Here is a 16,129-nt window from a genome sequence, read left to right as displayed (position 1 = left end):
AGCAGGAATTGGTACTGGGAGTGGGAAGAACTTCACTATTTCTCTTCTAAAAACCATTAATACAAGCCCCCTTCAAATTCTTGCATGTCTAGGCATCTATAATCATTTATCGTGAGAAAGAACATATCACAGTCAAAATCACAGCTTGCTTCCTGACGTGGGTTTTGTCTATCATGGCAGTGAAAGCAAGAGAGGTGAAGATCCATGACCTCATCCAGCTGTTCCTCCCGGGGCCTCCCTAATCGGCCATTTTGCCAGTGCTCATATCTCTCTTTTCACATTAATGTCAGAAAGTTCAAAAGACTTAACCAGATGTTTCCCTGCTCAGAGTTACTGTAGTCAGTTATCAAGGGGGAGAAAATAAGCTTCAAATATCCCATGGGGAGAGAATAAAGTGGGGTGGGGAAACCTGCAAACATCGAGGAAGTTAGGCATTTGAATCTGTGAGAGCAGCAACATGAACATGTGTAAAAAAGAAGTGTGGAAAACCATGCGGAAAGTGACTCCAGGACTTAACTACACAATACCTCATAGAAGACAGGATTTTGCATTACTCAAACAGGAAGTCTTCACTGGAATACCACACAACCATTAGAATAAACGAACTCTCACTATAGGCAACAACATGGGTGAAGCTGCATATAATGTTGAGCTAAAGAAGTCAGACACAAAAAAGTACATACTCTAGGATTATATGATATTTATTTAATTTTTTAACTAACAAAAATTAAATGTGTTTTAAAATATGTACATAAAATTCAAATCAAGCAAAAAATCTTGATGCTGATAGACCTCAGAATAGTGAGGAGGGGCAGGGATCATGAAGGGCACGACAGAGAGGCTTGCTGGTCAGGTTCTGTTTCTTGATCCAGATGCCACTTACCCAGGTACGTTCTGTGTGAGAATTCATTAAACTGTATGCCTCTATCTATACACAGAAAACTGTTCCACACACTGAGTTCCTTGTTTCCTACAGGCAATGTGGTGGTAAAGGAGGCCTGAATTTTGACTGTACCCAAGCAAGCTCAGCCGACGAGCTTTACATTAAACATCAGTAATATCTAGATTAAATTTCCAGATGTGTATACGTCAATAAAAAGTTTAATTCAAAATATGAAAACAATTTAATGTCCCCACCCCAAGAGACCTCTGACTTCTACTTCTGAAACAACCTCAGAAATGGTGGCATTACCTAAAATCATCAACTTAAAGAAAGTGAAGAGCTCAAGGCAATTGGGAGCTAACATCTAGTCTGCATGTAAAGTGAAATTAGACACAGCTTCTGCCACAGTCTTACAAATAACTCTGCAGGCATCAGCAACAATTGCTAGGGGAAGTAATTACAAAGGCCTTTGATCTTCTCTCATGTCCTCCATCTGAGATCTCAAGAAGCCAGTAAACAAACAAGGCCCAGCAGTCCTCTGACAGTGCCACCTGTCTGCATCTGTTTACAGCATCAGGCCCAGATCCAGTCACCTTTCCACAGGAGCAACTAAATTCAGGAAAGGACCTAGAGGTTACTAAGGTCCTAGCATAAGAACATCATGACTTAAACTGACTTCATATAAGTTAACTCCCATCTACTCTTTATAAACAGGACCCTGGTCAGATAGCAAATCTATGTGTCCTAAGTTGGCATTGCCTAATATACCGGATTCTTTTTTTTTTTTTTTTTTTTTTTTGAGATAGAGTCATGCTCTGTTACCCAGGCTGGAGTGCACTGGCGTGATCTTGTCTCACTGCAACCTCCGCCTCCCAGGTTCAAGCCATTCTCCTACCTCAGCCTCCCTAGTAGCTGGTACTACAGGTGCACACCACCACACCCGGCTAATTTTTGTATTTTCAGTAGAGTCGGGGTTTCACCATGTTGTCCAGGCTGGTCTCAAACTCCTGACCTCAGGTGATCCGCCCACCTCGGCCTCCCAAAGTGCTGGGATACAGGCATGAGCCACCATGTCCAGCTAATATACTGGATTCTTAAAAGTGAGAAAGAATAGAGAACTTGAGAGAAAGCTACATCAGACCTCCCAATTCTATCTGACTTTCTTGCCTATTGTTACAGGTTGAATTGTGTTGCCCCCGCCAAATGTACATGTTATACTTCTAACCCCCAGTACCTCATCAGAATTTCGAAACAGGTCCATTGCACACATAATTAGTTAAAATGAGGTCATACTGGAGTAGGATGGGCACTGATCCAACACGACTGGTGGCCTCATAGAAGGGTAAATTCAGACACAAACACACACACAGGAAGAACACAAGTTATAAAGTTATACGGCCACAAGCATAGGAAGTATCAGAAGCCAGGAGAGAGAGACCTGGAACAGTTCTTTCCCTAATGCCTTCAAGGGAGCCCAGCCTTGCCATCACCTTGATTTCAGTCTAGCATCCAGAACAGCGAGATGATAAATTTCTGTTGCTTAAGCCACCAGTTTGTTACGCTGTTATGGCAACTCGAACAAAAACACACCTACATAGCCCCTTTGGCGATGTTGATAAACAAAGCAGTGCTATCCTTATCTCAGAGATCGGGAAAGAAGTGCAGAGAAATAGAGCAGATTGCCTGAGATCACAAAGCCATCTAGTTTAGAATTCAGGAATGAGATAAATTTTGTTGCAAAAGGTTGTGAGCAGGAAAGAAATGACACACTCCCCTTTTCTGGAGGCCTGCTAACCCTTCTGGGTGCGTTGGTTTAAGATGCTGATGTCTAAAGGGAACTCTGGGGCCTAAAGCACATCCCGGAAGGTGCCTTCTACCCCTAGAAATCTAAGCCAACACCAGCACACCTTCCCCCATAGACTTGTAATTCCCACTGCGAGAACGAATTACTCTTCAAACGCCTGAATCTGCTAAAAAGAATGTAGTTACTGAAAATGAGGCAAGAAAAAAAAGAGAATATGAATAGAAATGGCATTTTAATAAGTAATGAGACTTCAAGGGAGGCTGGTAGTTCGGAATCACTTCTGAACTTTAATACAGAATTAATCTACACTGTCTTCCAAAAACAGCAGTCCAGCAAAAACCTTGCACAACGGTGTCCATTTCAAATGCAGCCACAGAAAATAAAAAGGAACCTCTAAAAGTGATCAATGTGAGATTTTATGTTAGGGTTTTATGAATTGATCTCTGGTTATTATGGATCAGCTATGGCAAAAGTCCAAATTACATTAAACATAGTAATATCTGGATTCAATTTAGTATTAGCTAGAACAGTACAGCTAGAGTTACATTTTATGAAACAGAAATGCTCTCATTTGAGAGACATTAACTAAGTACCTGCCATAAGCTGGATACCAGTCCAAGCACCAAGCACTGAAATTAGACCCTTGGAGGACAAAACAGACACCAGCCGCACCCTCACAGAGCTTAGAGTTGAGCTCACAAACTAGACTTCAGAGGTAACTCACACCATGGTAATATTTGCAGGTCTGTCTTTAAAAAAAAAAAAAAAAAAAAGGCTGGATCTCACTCTGTTGCCCCAGGCTGGAGTGCAGTGGCATGATCATAGCTCACTGCATCCTCAAACCCCTGGGCTCAAGTGATCCTCTGCCTCAGCCTCCCAAGTATCTGGGACGACAGACACAAGCTACCATGCCTTGCCGATTTTTATAAATATTTTAGAGATGGGGGTCTTGCTATGCTACCCGGGCTGGTCTCAAACTCCAGGGCTCGAGCAATCCTCCCACCTCAGCTTCTGAAGCTGCTGGGACTACAGGCATGAGCCACCATGCTGGCTATACAGGTTGGTCTTTAAAGGTAGAAATTAGGTGCCTCATTAGCACAGTAGGGAGAAGGTCAGTCTCATTAAAGCGAAAATTCAGTGATGACAATCTTAGAAATTTCTATTTGTACTTTCAAATTTTAAAACGGGCCAGACCTCCATAGCTATCTCTGAAATGAGTTCCTCTTAGGTACACTGTATGGGAAGAGTGTTCCCCCTTGTGTTGTGTGGCAACCATGGAAGGAGACAAAGGTATAGCTTGAGAAAACCAAGGTCACTGATTAACCCCCAAAGGACCAGGTAACTTTAGAGACTCTACTCATTATCCTGGCTGGCAACCCCAGGTTTTAAGCCACTGGTTTATAGGAAGACATTATGCTCTCCAAAATACTCAGATGCTATAGGTGCAGAACATTTTATGAATGGGAAGGGAAGCAAAAGCAAACACAAATAAAGACCCCATTATAGCAGGAAATGTTCAGGCCTCCGTGCAGAGATCACGGCGCCTTCTGAAGGGAGGCAGGGGTGCAAGGTGATGGCGGCGTTCCTTCTGCTGCCACAGTGGGACTCCCTCAGTCATTCAGGAACCCTCTCCTGGCCTGACAATGTGGCACTGTGACCCTTACCCTGACAATGTGGCACTGTGACCTGACATCCTCAGCCTAGCAGGTGAATTAACAGTGCTGACTGTCACATTCCTCAAGTGAATCCTAAGATTCTGAGCAATTCAGAAACAGACACTTTAACAAAGTCTGCCCTCCAGGAAACAGCAGCAGTTGCTTCAAGGAGGCAACTCAGCTTCAGCCCAAAGCTACACCATTAGGACTTGAGGCCATTCCAACTTGCTTTCTTTCTGAATGACATCAGATCACTTTTAGCCAAATGACAAATTGGAAGAATAGATGCCAGTGTGATTAACTTCAGTTTTTATATTATTAAATTTGCAATTTGTCCATTAAAAAGATGCCCAGCACTTCAGAGGATCAGAGCTGGCTCACTGTGCTAATGGTGTTGAGTTTTCACTGTGGCACAAGTGAGCTTAAAATTGGGGCAATTTTAATTGTATGTATTTATGTGGATGTGCTCAGCTCACCAATTTTAAAAAACAAGATACTATACATGAAAAAGTAAGGATGGAAACCTTCAAAGCCACTCTCTTCAAATCACTTTAAAAGCAGGCTGAAAACAAACACTTTGAAGTCCTGCTCCAGCAGAGTCCTGGGGAAATTACAAAAAGAAATTAAACTATAGTTATAGTTCTCACTTCTTATTACATGCCACATTGTCTTTAAGAAAAAAATCAAAATGTATAAAAATAAGGTTTTCAAATACAAAAGGATCATATTTGCAGAGTTAATCAATCATGTCCAGGCAGTTATTTCAGGTATGCCAGAAAACAAAGCACTCAACTTCCCAGGCTGCAGGAAAGCGAGGAAGTTTCACTGCTCTCCAGACTTTTCTACAAAGACATGACTGGGGGCGGCCTGTGCTCTGGGCATGTCCCCAATCTGATCTTTTGCCTTATCTTTGCAAAGTTGCAAGCAGCTTCCTGGGAATTAAAAATTAGCTACCAGGGCATTCTGTGGCATTTTACAGGCCACTGGTCACCAAGTCGTCCATGGCCATGCATTCTAACAGACAGCAGTTCGGCTATGGCCGGAGGCACAGTTTGTCATCACTGCAAATTACAAATACCAGGCGTGCATGTGGGTCTGCGGGGCTACAAACCCTGCACCTACTGGGTTAGGAATGTTTCCACTTCTCCCTACTAAGAGTTTCCTCCTTCTCCTCACAGAACCAACTCCAACCCCAGCACATCTTACCTCAGCACTACACAGCCAAGGAATTCACAAAAATGCCTGAACATCTGAGGTTTAAAATATTCATAACAACCTCCACTGAATTAAGGCAACCAAGTTTTCCATCCACTTTCAACTCTTGGTCTTTTTTAGTGATGATTGTTTTCCTCTACCTTTTAAGGTAATATATCCACATTATAGCCCATATATTAGATCCAGAACAGTTTTTTTAAAATTTCATCACATATACACAACCACCATTAACATTCCCTTCTTGTCTTATTTTCATAGAATTTTATTCTGCCTCATACCTAACTTAAAACATACCCTAAATATTATTTTACTGGTAAAATGGACATAGTACTACCATTTCCTTATCCATTCCCTTCTTGTTAGACAAATAACTCACTTTCAATTTTTCATTATTATGAATTACACTTCAAAGAACATCTTTATGACAAATCTTTTTCTGTGTGTCGACCATTCCCTTGGAAATAGATTTCTAGAGTTAGGCTGAAAACTTCCAAGAGCTGTTCTCTGAGTCCTGGGGAAATTTTCTTAAACTATAGTTATCACTTCTTATTATATGCTGCATTCTCTTTAAGAAAAAAAAAAATCAAAATGTATAAAAATAAGGTTTCCAAATACAAAGGGATCATATTTGCAAAGTTAATCTATTCCGTCCAGGTTGCTATATAAGGCATGCCAGGAAATAAAGCCCTCACCTCCCCAGGCTGCAGGAAAGCTAGTAAGTTACTCTAGTGCTACTCTGGTAGCTAGTAAGTTACTCCAGCGTTAAATCCTGACATTTCACTTGCCTATATTCAAAACCCATTCTCCCACTCCTCTGGATTCTTCTCCGGGCTCTCCTTCTCTCCTAGATTGGCCTTAAACTCCGTCAGCCTCCTGCCTCATCAGCCCTGTAGCACTGGCCATAGTTTCTAAGGCTTTCTGTCTTTGCTTTGGTCTCTGCATGTTTTCACTCATCCACCAACACTGCCGAACACACTCAGAAAAGTACTCTGCTAACATTGTTTTTACAATTATATGGATTACATATTATCTTACCTGCTTTTCAGAATATATGACATTTAGTGATCAGAAGTATTTATTGGGTATGTACCACAGAAAAACAAAACTAGGATTGTCATGTGACCAACTTTATACTTTCCTTTTTGTTAAGATTTTCCACAAACCTGTAGTCAAACACAGGTCATATTCAAACTACGCACATTAGTTACAGGTTCGTCTAACTTCTGCCCTCTATTCCTTCACTTACAAAAAATAAATGAGTTTTCTTTTTTCTTTTCTCCAAGAGAAGTTTGACAACTTTTAAACAGTTTAAAAGCATGATTTGTTGGTTGTTGTTTGTTTCAGTATCCTATGAACTATTTAACTTCATCACATGAACAGATTTAATGCAAACATACACATTAAGTCTAAATTGGTCAGAAACGTGTTCAATAAAATATACACACTGCAAAACACAATGTAAAACCACAGCCATAAACATATAGACCCATCTAAATAGACACAGTCAATCTACACCTGATTGTCTGTGTCTACATTTTTCTATTACTATAATATTTGTTTACCACTTATCCAATCAGCGCTGGCACTGCCCCATAAGGAAGCAACAGCAAGTGCCAAAGATTTGAGAACAATTTATAAAATGGGAGGGAAATAGAGGGGAAGGAAGATTTCTGAATTTAAAAATCAAAAGCATAAAGTTTATGGAGCATCTACGAATTATATACTCACTGGATTTATAGTAAAAGTTTCTAAAATACATTTCTATATGACTGATTGGCTCACTGTGTTTTATGAAATACGAAGTCCTTAAAAAGAGAAAAGGCACCTTGTTTTCTTTAAGACTATTAACACTGATTGAGCACACTGTATTGTATATTAACAAAATATGTACGATACTGCTAATATGGGTTGCCTTGTGGGAAAAAACTAGCTGCCTAAAGGAGGAAAAATGGGGTGGGGGATTCTCACTGTACATTCTTTTGTCGCCTTTAAATGTTAAATATGAGTAAATTACCTATTCAGAAAATAAATTGTATTTTAAAATTTTAAAGCATTTCATAGGATATTCTGGGAGCTCAATAAATGTTAACTCAAATTAATCAATTTCCCAGGAAAGTAAGTGGTAGGCCCAGAGAGATCACTTAGTTAACATTTTTCTTCAAAGAGGGAACCTCCCTTCATTTAGCTACCTTCTAGGATCCTGGCAATATTATATTTTTATTATAATAACATTTTTTCACCCCAGTTACTCTTCTCTGAGGCTGGAAGGGCCCATCAGCACACCTTGATTGACAATTGATTGCCAAAAGCCTCTGTGCGTGCCCTTAGAAGTCAGCTTCACGTTGCTGGAAGCAGGGAGAAAACCTCAGAGAACAACCTCTACTCTGTAGGTTGAAGAATCAGGCCTATATGAGATATAATTATTCCTATTAACGGCATTAAAGTTGATGTTTTAGATCTATATAGAAATAATTGCAACTAAAATAAAAAACAAAAGGACAGAATAAGTGAGAGAGCACGTGTGTGTGTGCACATGTACACATCCATGCATGCATGCGTGTGTGCACATGTGCCATCACAAAAGTGGCCCTGTGGTCAACCCTTTGAGTAAACATTCACTTGAGCCTCTGACCTGAACCCATATTGACCCACCCCACCTGGACACTCACAGGGCTCCACAGCAGACACCTTCTTTATGTAATTTGGTCATGTCTTGGCTATAAGATCCTCTGAAAGCACTCGTTGCATTTGAAACTTCTGGATTAATACTGATCCTTAGATGCTTGTATGGGTTCTGATTTTCTATTGAGTCTCCATAAGCCAACGGAGCATGGTCTGTCGAGGCTTCCTTCCCCAGACCCATCACTTCCGCCCTCCTTCTCCTTTCGTACGACCGTCACCCTGGTCTGGGTTTCCACGCCCTCACCCGAGGTTGCTGTCCTCTCCCTCTCTCATTTAGCTTCTGCTTGTAACTCAGAGGATCAGCAACATGGGCTAAAGGGAAAGGATCAGAGACAGGCAAATCCAGGCTGGAGGGAACCTGAGAGCATCACCCTGCTTGCAGAGTTTTGGCGACAGTCCAGCAGGTACTTATAGAAGTGCAGGCACCCGTGCCCACTTGGGTCCCCAAGTCTGTCATCCAAGAAGACACAGCAGTGGCAGGATGATAAGCAAAAGCACTGAGTGGAAGAAAAGGAGGCTGCAGCAGCACAGCGGATCTTCCTAACATTCTGCGCAGCACAGAGCCCCAAACAGCTGCAGGACACAGCCCAGAACCAACACTGCCTCCCAGCATCATGGCAGTGGGCTTGGACAGGACGACGGCAACAACAAGGCAGGTCCCAGGACCCAGCCAGCATATCAGTAACAGCAGGAAATCAAAGAAGAAACTCAGAAACACGGATCAAGAAAACACCATGAGGGTGGAAGCAAGGGTGTCATTCAGGGCACATGCCTTCTCTCACTCAGGGCTTCAGCTGGTTTTCTACCTGCCAGCTAATGGGTGTAAAGCTGTCAGGGTGCCTCTGCCCACATCAACAATGGGTCAGAGACCAAGAGATATACTGGGCTGAGCCTGCTAGTGAAAAGCAAGGGAAGCTACAACTGCACGGGGTTGCAGAAAGCAGTGACAGCTGCTAGCCTGCCATTCCACTCACTCAAAAACTCTCAACAGCTCCGCCTACCTCACCATTATCATCATCATTAAACCCAGCAGTGACTGGGCATGCAGTACCCATGAAGTCATCACCCCTTACTATTCTTCCTGCTCACTATTCTCTAGCCACTCTGGCCTCCTTGGTGTTCCTTGAATAAACGAGGTTAAGTTCCCATCGCAAGGCCTTTGCACTTGCTGTTCCTTCTGCCTAGAAGGCTCTCCCCATAAATACCTTTACAGTATTTTCTCTCTCCTCCTTCCATCTTGACTCAAATGTCTCAGGCTTTCCTGACCACCCTATTTAAAATTGCAAATCCAAGCCAGGCACGGTGGCTCAAACCTGTAATCCTAGCCCTTTGGGAGGCCGAAGTGGGCAGATCACTTGAGGTCAGGAGTTTGAGACCAGCCTGGCCAACGTGGTGAAACTCCATCTCTACTAAAAACACAAAAATTAGCCAGGCATGGTGGTGCTCACCTGTAATCCCAGCTACTCGGGAGGCTGAGGCACAGGAATCATTTAAACTGGGGAGGCAGAGGCAACAGTGAGCTGAAATCATGCCACTGCACTTCAGCCTGGGCAACAGAGTAAAACTGTGTCTCAAAAAAATAAAATAAAATAAAATAAAATAAAATAAAATAAAATAAAATAACAAATCCCCTCCTTCACCATTCTAGCATTCTCCCTTTCCCGTGTTATCCTTCATAGCATTTACTATATTGATCTCCTGTATGTTTACTTATGTGTTTGTTTATTATCCTCTTCACCAGAGGAACGTGTGCTGAAAATCAAGAAACAGTAAAACATAGGGAGACTGAGGAGGGCAGATCACTTGAGATCAGGAGTTCAAGACCAGCCTGGCCAACATGGCAAAACTCTGTCTCTATCAAAAATACAAAAACTAGCCAGGTGTAGTGGTGTGTGCCTGTAATCCTAACTACTCAGGAGGCTGAGGCAGGAGACTCATGTGAACCTGGGAGGCAGAGGTTGTAGTGAAATGAGATTGCGCCACTGTACTCCAGCTTGGGTGACAAAGCAAGACTCTAGCTCAAAAAAAAAGGGGGGTAAAACAACTTTCAACAGAGAAAAGGAATGTTACCAGCAAAACAACCAATGCCATTCTGCCCTTTTTCTTCTTCCCATTGCAAAAGCCATTTGCCTCCCAATCTTTAACATCTGGACTGAGAGACCCTGTCCTTGAAGTTTTCCTTCGTGGCTCTTTGATTCCCTGGTCTTCTCTTTCTCCAAATGACATTGTTTATTCTGTGCAAAACTTCACACTAACCAAAAGCGTCTGCCTCTTTGTGCTACTGGAGGACTTAAATGAGTTAATTCATGCTTAGAAAAGTCCTAGGATGGTGCTCAGTCCTTGTTAAGTGTCCAGAAAATCACAGCCATTGTTATTATTTAGTATATGGACCTTCTATTATATCTACTGATTCAAGTCTTATTTCTATAGCTAGAGCATAAGCAAACTGAAGGCAAAGATCTTATCCTATGTTTTCAGATTTCCCAGAGTACTTAATCCAGGTTTTCAATAATTATTTGACAACTGATTGAAACAAAGTATTTCAACTTTTAAAGATTTGCTTGAAAACCCTTAGAACCTCTATTTAAACAGTGATTCCAATCCTTTACCTCTCCCAGGACTGACCTGGTATGCAAATACAGCAAATCCCTGAAAACGGTATTTATAACAGGAGCTTTGCTATAGCATGAACAGCAAAGCCAAAATACTATACAAAAGATCAAACAAATATTGACTAAAAGAATTTTCCCCAAGGCAACTGTTATAGTCTTATCTTGAATAGAATGTTTACACAGTTAATTAAGTATTGCTATGGACTCAGCAAAATCCCAGGCAGACCCTGCCAAGCTGCGTTTTACATTCCCACTGCTTTATCGCTATTTACAGAGCCACGCACAAGTCCCTCTCTTCCTAGCCCCTCACCTATCAGTCCTGCTAATGCCGGGTGTGGAATTAAATGATAAGTAAGTCATACACCTTTTATCCGTAGACAAAAGATAATGGAATCTCAGTGCCAAGGATTCCATTTACCTATCCCACGGCAAATATGCTCTGTCATTACCCTCCCAGAAATCAATCAGGCTGCATCTGTTACTACCTGTTGACTTCTTGGAAATGTATGAAATAGCAGAATCATGTAGAGAGAGAGGTGTTTACTGGTTTCACAGAACATGCCTCTATACAGCAGATACTAATGAAAGTTTACTTCCTATGATTACCAATCAGGAAGCCTGCCGGAACACCTCAAAATTCACCTCAAAATCACAGGCTGTTCTACATAGTGAAGAAGCTGATTGCTAGCTTACAATGGGTTGTCTAATTATGGAGAAGGTCAGTTATGATGAATAGAAGCCAACAAGAGTCATTCACAACCTTTCTTCCTTCCCTCCTTCCATTCAGCCATTATTTATTGAGCACTTGTGATGATCCAGGCACTCTTCCAGGCACTGGGAATACCATCAAAAATTACAATTACCATAGTATTAGGAAGGTTATATGAGGGAGGAAGGAGATCAATAAAATAAAGAGCTTAAAATTTTATAGTGTGCTAGATATTAATAAGTGCTAAAGAGAAGAAAAATTAAGAAGCAGAATATGAAACCCCGAAGCTCCAGCAGAAGGAATAAACTTGCAGATGGGTAGCCAAAAACATCCTCAGGGAGAAGCCACTATTTGAAGAAAGTGAGACAGCCAGCCTTGTAGGTTAGTGGGGAAGAGTCTTGCAGGGGGAGGAAATTGAAATGCCAAGGTCCTGTGGCAGAGCACGGTTGGCATGTTGGGGAACATTAAGGAAGCCAGTGTGGTGAAGCCTCGTGCTCACTGGGAGACATGGAAGGAATAGGCCCCAAGAGAAGCAGGGGACAAGACCCTATAGGGCCTTGCTTCCAAAACATATGCATTTTTATTCATCACAGAAGAGCCACCTGTTTACCAAATTTTCATTTACTCACAACTCTCCAGCCATTATTTTTCTAAGAACTTATGTATTTCAAGAAAATGATTCACACACACACACACACGTACACACACACACCACCCACCCTTGCAATTTAAAAAAAAAAAAAAAAGTTGTACAGCTAGCCAACATATTTGCCTGGGGAAAACTCTTAAGCTTCTATTAATAAAAATGAAAACTGTTCATGGCTTTGAGTGTAAGCCTTTGTAGGACTGGAACCAGGCCTCACAGTAGTGGACACTGTTCAGCGCCATGGACAACTGGGCACTCGGTGATGCTGTGGAAAGATGTCACGCTGGCTAAAAATAATAACATGCAGAGTTATAGGAGACGGGAATGTTGAAATTTACCACAGGGACTTTTTTTTAATGTGGCAATGCCTCAAAGTCTTTGGCAAATTTAAATGCCAAGCTGGCTCATGCAGTATCCAGACCACACATCCTTCCTGCCCAACCAGCTTCTCAACATAAATAAGATGCTATCAGCCAAAATCTGTGACACAGCAGGGTTTGGGGTGGTACCTTAAGATCTGCTATCTTCCAATTCTATGCAATCGTAATCAACCCAGTTTCATTTATCACATAAACAGTTTTCCATTACGAAACATTCATAAACAATTCCACTGCAGTGATTCCACTGTTCCTAGGTATACACAGTCTATGTCCCCAAGGCAAAAAGCACAACTACAAGGCATGTCCTGTGTAACAAAAACTAGCTATTATGCTACATGGATATTTTGTGTAATAAGAAAAACTTAAAAATATAAAAAACAGTTATGATTATTAATGACCAGTCATAATCCTGCCTCCATCAAGTTCTCCCGAGGCCACCCCCACCAGCCCACCCACAAAATGGACAAATTCCTGTGGCTGGGTCACTTTTCTGGCTCTCCTTGGTTAGAAGTTATACCAAAACTGGAAAAAAAAAAAAAAAAGTCTACATAATAAAGAACTTCGGGGTGGGGGCTGGGGGAAAGCAGTTGAAACGTCAGAAAGGTATGGATAGGGAAGTAAAAATGAGTTTTAAGAAGAAGTGGAACAGTGTGGAACAAGAGACAGAGGAGATACCTTTTAGAAATATTTCTTAGAAGACCCCAGCAGCCAAAATGGTGAAGCAAATTAAGCAGAAGTTTGCTTTTCAGGAAGCCTTGGAGGTTGCAAGTGATAAACCTGGAGTAGTTGACTTCTCAGCCACATGGTGTGGGCCTTGCAAAACGATCAAGCCTTTCTTTCATTCCCTCTCTGAAAAGTATTCTAACATGATATTCCTTGAAGTAGATGTGGGTGACTGTCAGGATGTTGCTTCAGAGTATGAAGTCAAATGCACGCCAACCTAGCTTTTTAAGAAGGGAGAAAAGGTAGGTGAATTTTCTGGAGCTATAATAATAAGGAAAATCTTGAAGCCACCACTAATGAATTAGTCTAATCATGTTTTCTGAAAACATAACCAACCATTGGCTATTTAAAATTTGTAATTTTTTATTTACAAAAAGTATAAAGTATAGAGACTATATGCCCAACTGCCATCTGGGTGACAATAAAATATTAACAAACAAAAAAAAGTGTTACTAATGTTCTCTGAAAGATGCAAACAAAGCTTGAAAATTCAGAAATACTTGTTTGCCACTTTAGTTTCGGAACTGTGTTCCTCTCAATGCTAAGCCGTATCAATTACTCTAGGAACAACTGGACTTGGAGAAAGAGTCTAACTCGTGGACATAAGAAATGCACGAGGTTTTTCACTTAACATAATACATTCTGCATTATTGAGGGCAATGATGTGTTCTAAAACAAAGCATGGTAAAGGGGCTACAGGAAAAGTCATGGCCAGATTGCCCCTGCCCTGCCTCAAACACAGAAGCCAGTTATTCTACAAAGGTTAAAAATTACATGCTGATGTCTTCTCAAACTGCCTAACACAGCAGAGATTTGGGCAAAGATTTTTCCAGTCTCAGCAAAGAAGCCAAGAAACAAAAACCTCCGTCCTCACAGTGATGAGATGTTCCCCACTCACCTTAGAAAAACAGGACTTTCTGTTGAGAGCACTCCCTCCTTCTCCCCTCCTATCAGGCCGGTTTGAGAGGAGGGTGGTCACGCCTCCTTCCAAAGCAAAAGCTTTTCTACCCTCTAGAAAGTTTTGGTCAAAGAAGATTCATATATAATACATAATACATGCTACCAGTGAGTAGTCAATTACATTTTTCTGTTGCACAAAGAAGATAATAAATTCTCCATTCAGACTGTAAAATAACTATTTGAGACATTAATGATTATACCAGGAATCTTCCTAAATTATATAAAATTTAAATAAAAATTAGAGAAAAACTTTTCTTTCAAGACAAAGATTATCTAAGAGAATTGCCTTAAACCAAAGGAAAAAAGCAAAGACTATATAGTACCACTTTATCGCCCTACAAGGATAATATATAATGTCTACAATCAGGAAACAAAAAGAGGAAGTTTTAAAAAATTATATACAGAAAAGATATGAAATATATATACATATTTCAAATCTTATCAATAAATATACTAGAGGGGTAAATTCCTTTTTACTTTTTACTTTTCTGTGTTTTCTGAAGCTCTCATGGTATGTATTAATTTATAATGGAAAACAACTTTTTAAAGGATGTTTAAATTATTAAAACATTCAAAGATTAAAATGTTTATTAAGGATCATAATGTATACATATAAAATATGATCAGGAAAAAGCATTCACCACTGACCATGCCACCTTTCCCAGATAAATCATTTACATATTATGTACCAGTGCTTCTGAAACTGAAGCAGGCATAAGAACCACCTGGAGAGTGTGCTGAAATACAGGTGATAGGAATGGTAGGCAGCCATAAAAAATAAGGAAATCATGTCCTCTGCAGGAACATACATGTGGCTAGAAGCCATTGTTCTAAGCAAATTAACATGGAATAGGAAACCAAATACCACACATGCGCTCTTAGAAGAGAGACCTAGGCCGGGCGCGGTGGCTGACCCCTGTAATCCCAGTACTTTTGGAGGCCGAGGTGGGCGGATCACGAGGCCAGGAAATCGAGACCATCCTGGCTAACACGGTGAAACCCCATCTCTACTAAAAATACAAAAAATTAGCCAGGCATGGTGGCGGGCGCCTGTAGTCCCAGCTACTCGGGAGTCTGAGGCAGGAGAATGGCGTGAACCCGGGAGGCGGAGCTTGCAGTGAGCCGAGATTGCGCCACTGCACTCCAGCCTGGGCAACAGAGCAAGGCTCCGTCTCAAAAAAAAAAAAAAAAAAGAAAGAAGTGAGACCTAAACATTGGGTACTCATGGAAGTAAAGATAGCTACAATAGACATGAGACTACTAAAGGGGAGTGGAAGGAAGGGGGGCAAAGGTTGAAAAGCTAACTATTGGGTACTATCCTCACTATCTGGGTGACAAGATCAATTGTACCCCAAACCTCAGCATCATACAACATACCCATGTAACAAACTTGCACATATACCCCCTAAATCTAAAATAAAAGTTGAAATTATTTTAAAAAGGAAACAAATAATGGCTAATAGAACATAGTGTCTCTAGACACAAGACACAAATGGGTAGGCAAAAACGGTACTGCCCCATCTGTACCATGGGCCAGTGAACTATTTAGCCCATGAACTAAGAGCCTATTTTTGTAAATAAAATTGTATGAGGGCCCATAATCCAGACACTTTGGGAAGCCAAGGTGGGCAGATCTCTTGAGCTCGGGAGTTAGAAACCAGCCTGAGTAACAAAGCGAAAACTAGTCTCTATGAAAAATACAAAAAAAAAAAAAGGGGGTCAGGCACAGTGGCATGCCCCTGTAGTCCCAGCTACTTGGGAGGCTGAGGCAAAAGGATTGCTTGAGCCTGGGAGGTGGAGACTGCAGTGAGCAGAGATAGTGTCACTGCACTCCAACCTGGGCAACAGAGTGAGACCTTG

The 16,129-nt window shown here is 41.2% G+C and overlaps 1 protein-coding gene and 1 pseudogene across 7 annotated transcripts in view; one reads left to right on the top strand and one right to left on the bottom strand.

Moving 5' to 3' along the window:
* LOC105492691 (LY6/PLAUR domain containing 6B) overlaps positions 1–16,129 on the bottom strand; it is a 188,844-nt gene that overhangs the window by 139,033 nt on the left and 33,682 nt on the right. The gene's annotated exons all lie outside the window — the stretch shown is intronic.
* On the top strand, positions 13,300–13,619 carry LOC105492690 (thioredoxin pseudogene; annotated as a pseudogene).

This window comes from Macaca nemestrina, chromosome 11 (assembly GCF_043159975.1).
Source record: "Macaca nemestrina isolate mMacNem1 chromosome 11, mMacNem.hap1, whole genome shotgun sequence".
Lineage (NCBI taxonomy): Eukaryota > Metazoa > Chordata > Mammalia > Primates > Cercopithecidae > Macaca > Macaca nemestrina.
Note: the sequence above shows the minus strand (reverse complement) of the source record. Positions and strands in the feature narration are given on the sequence as shown.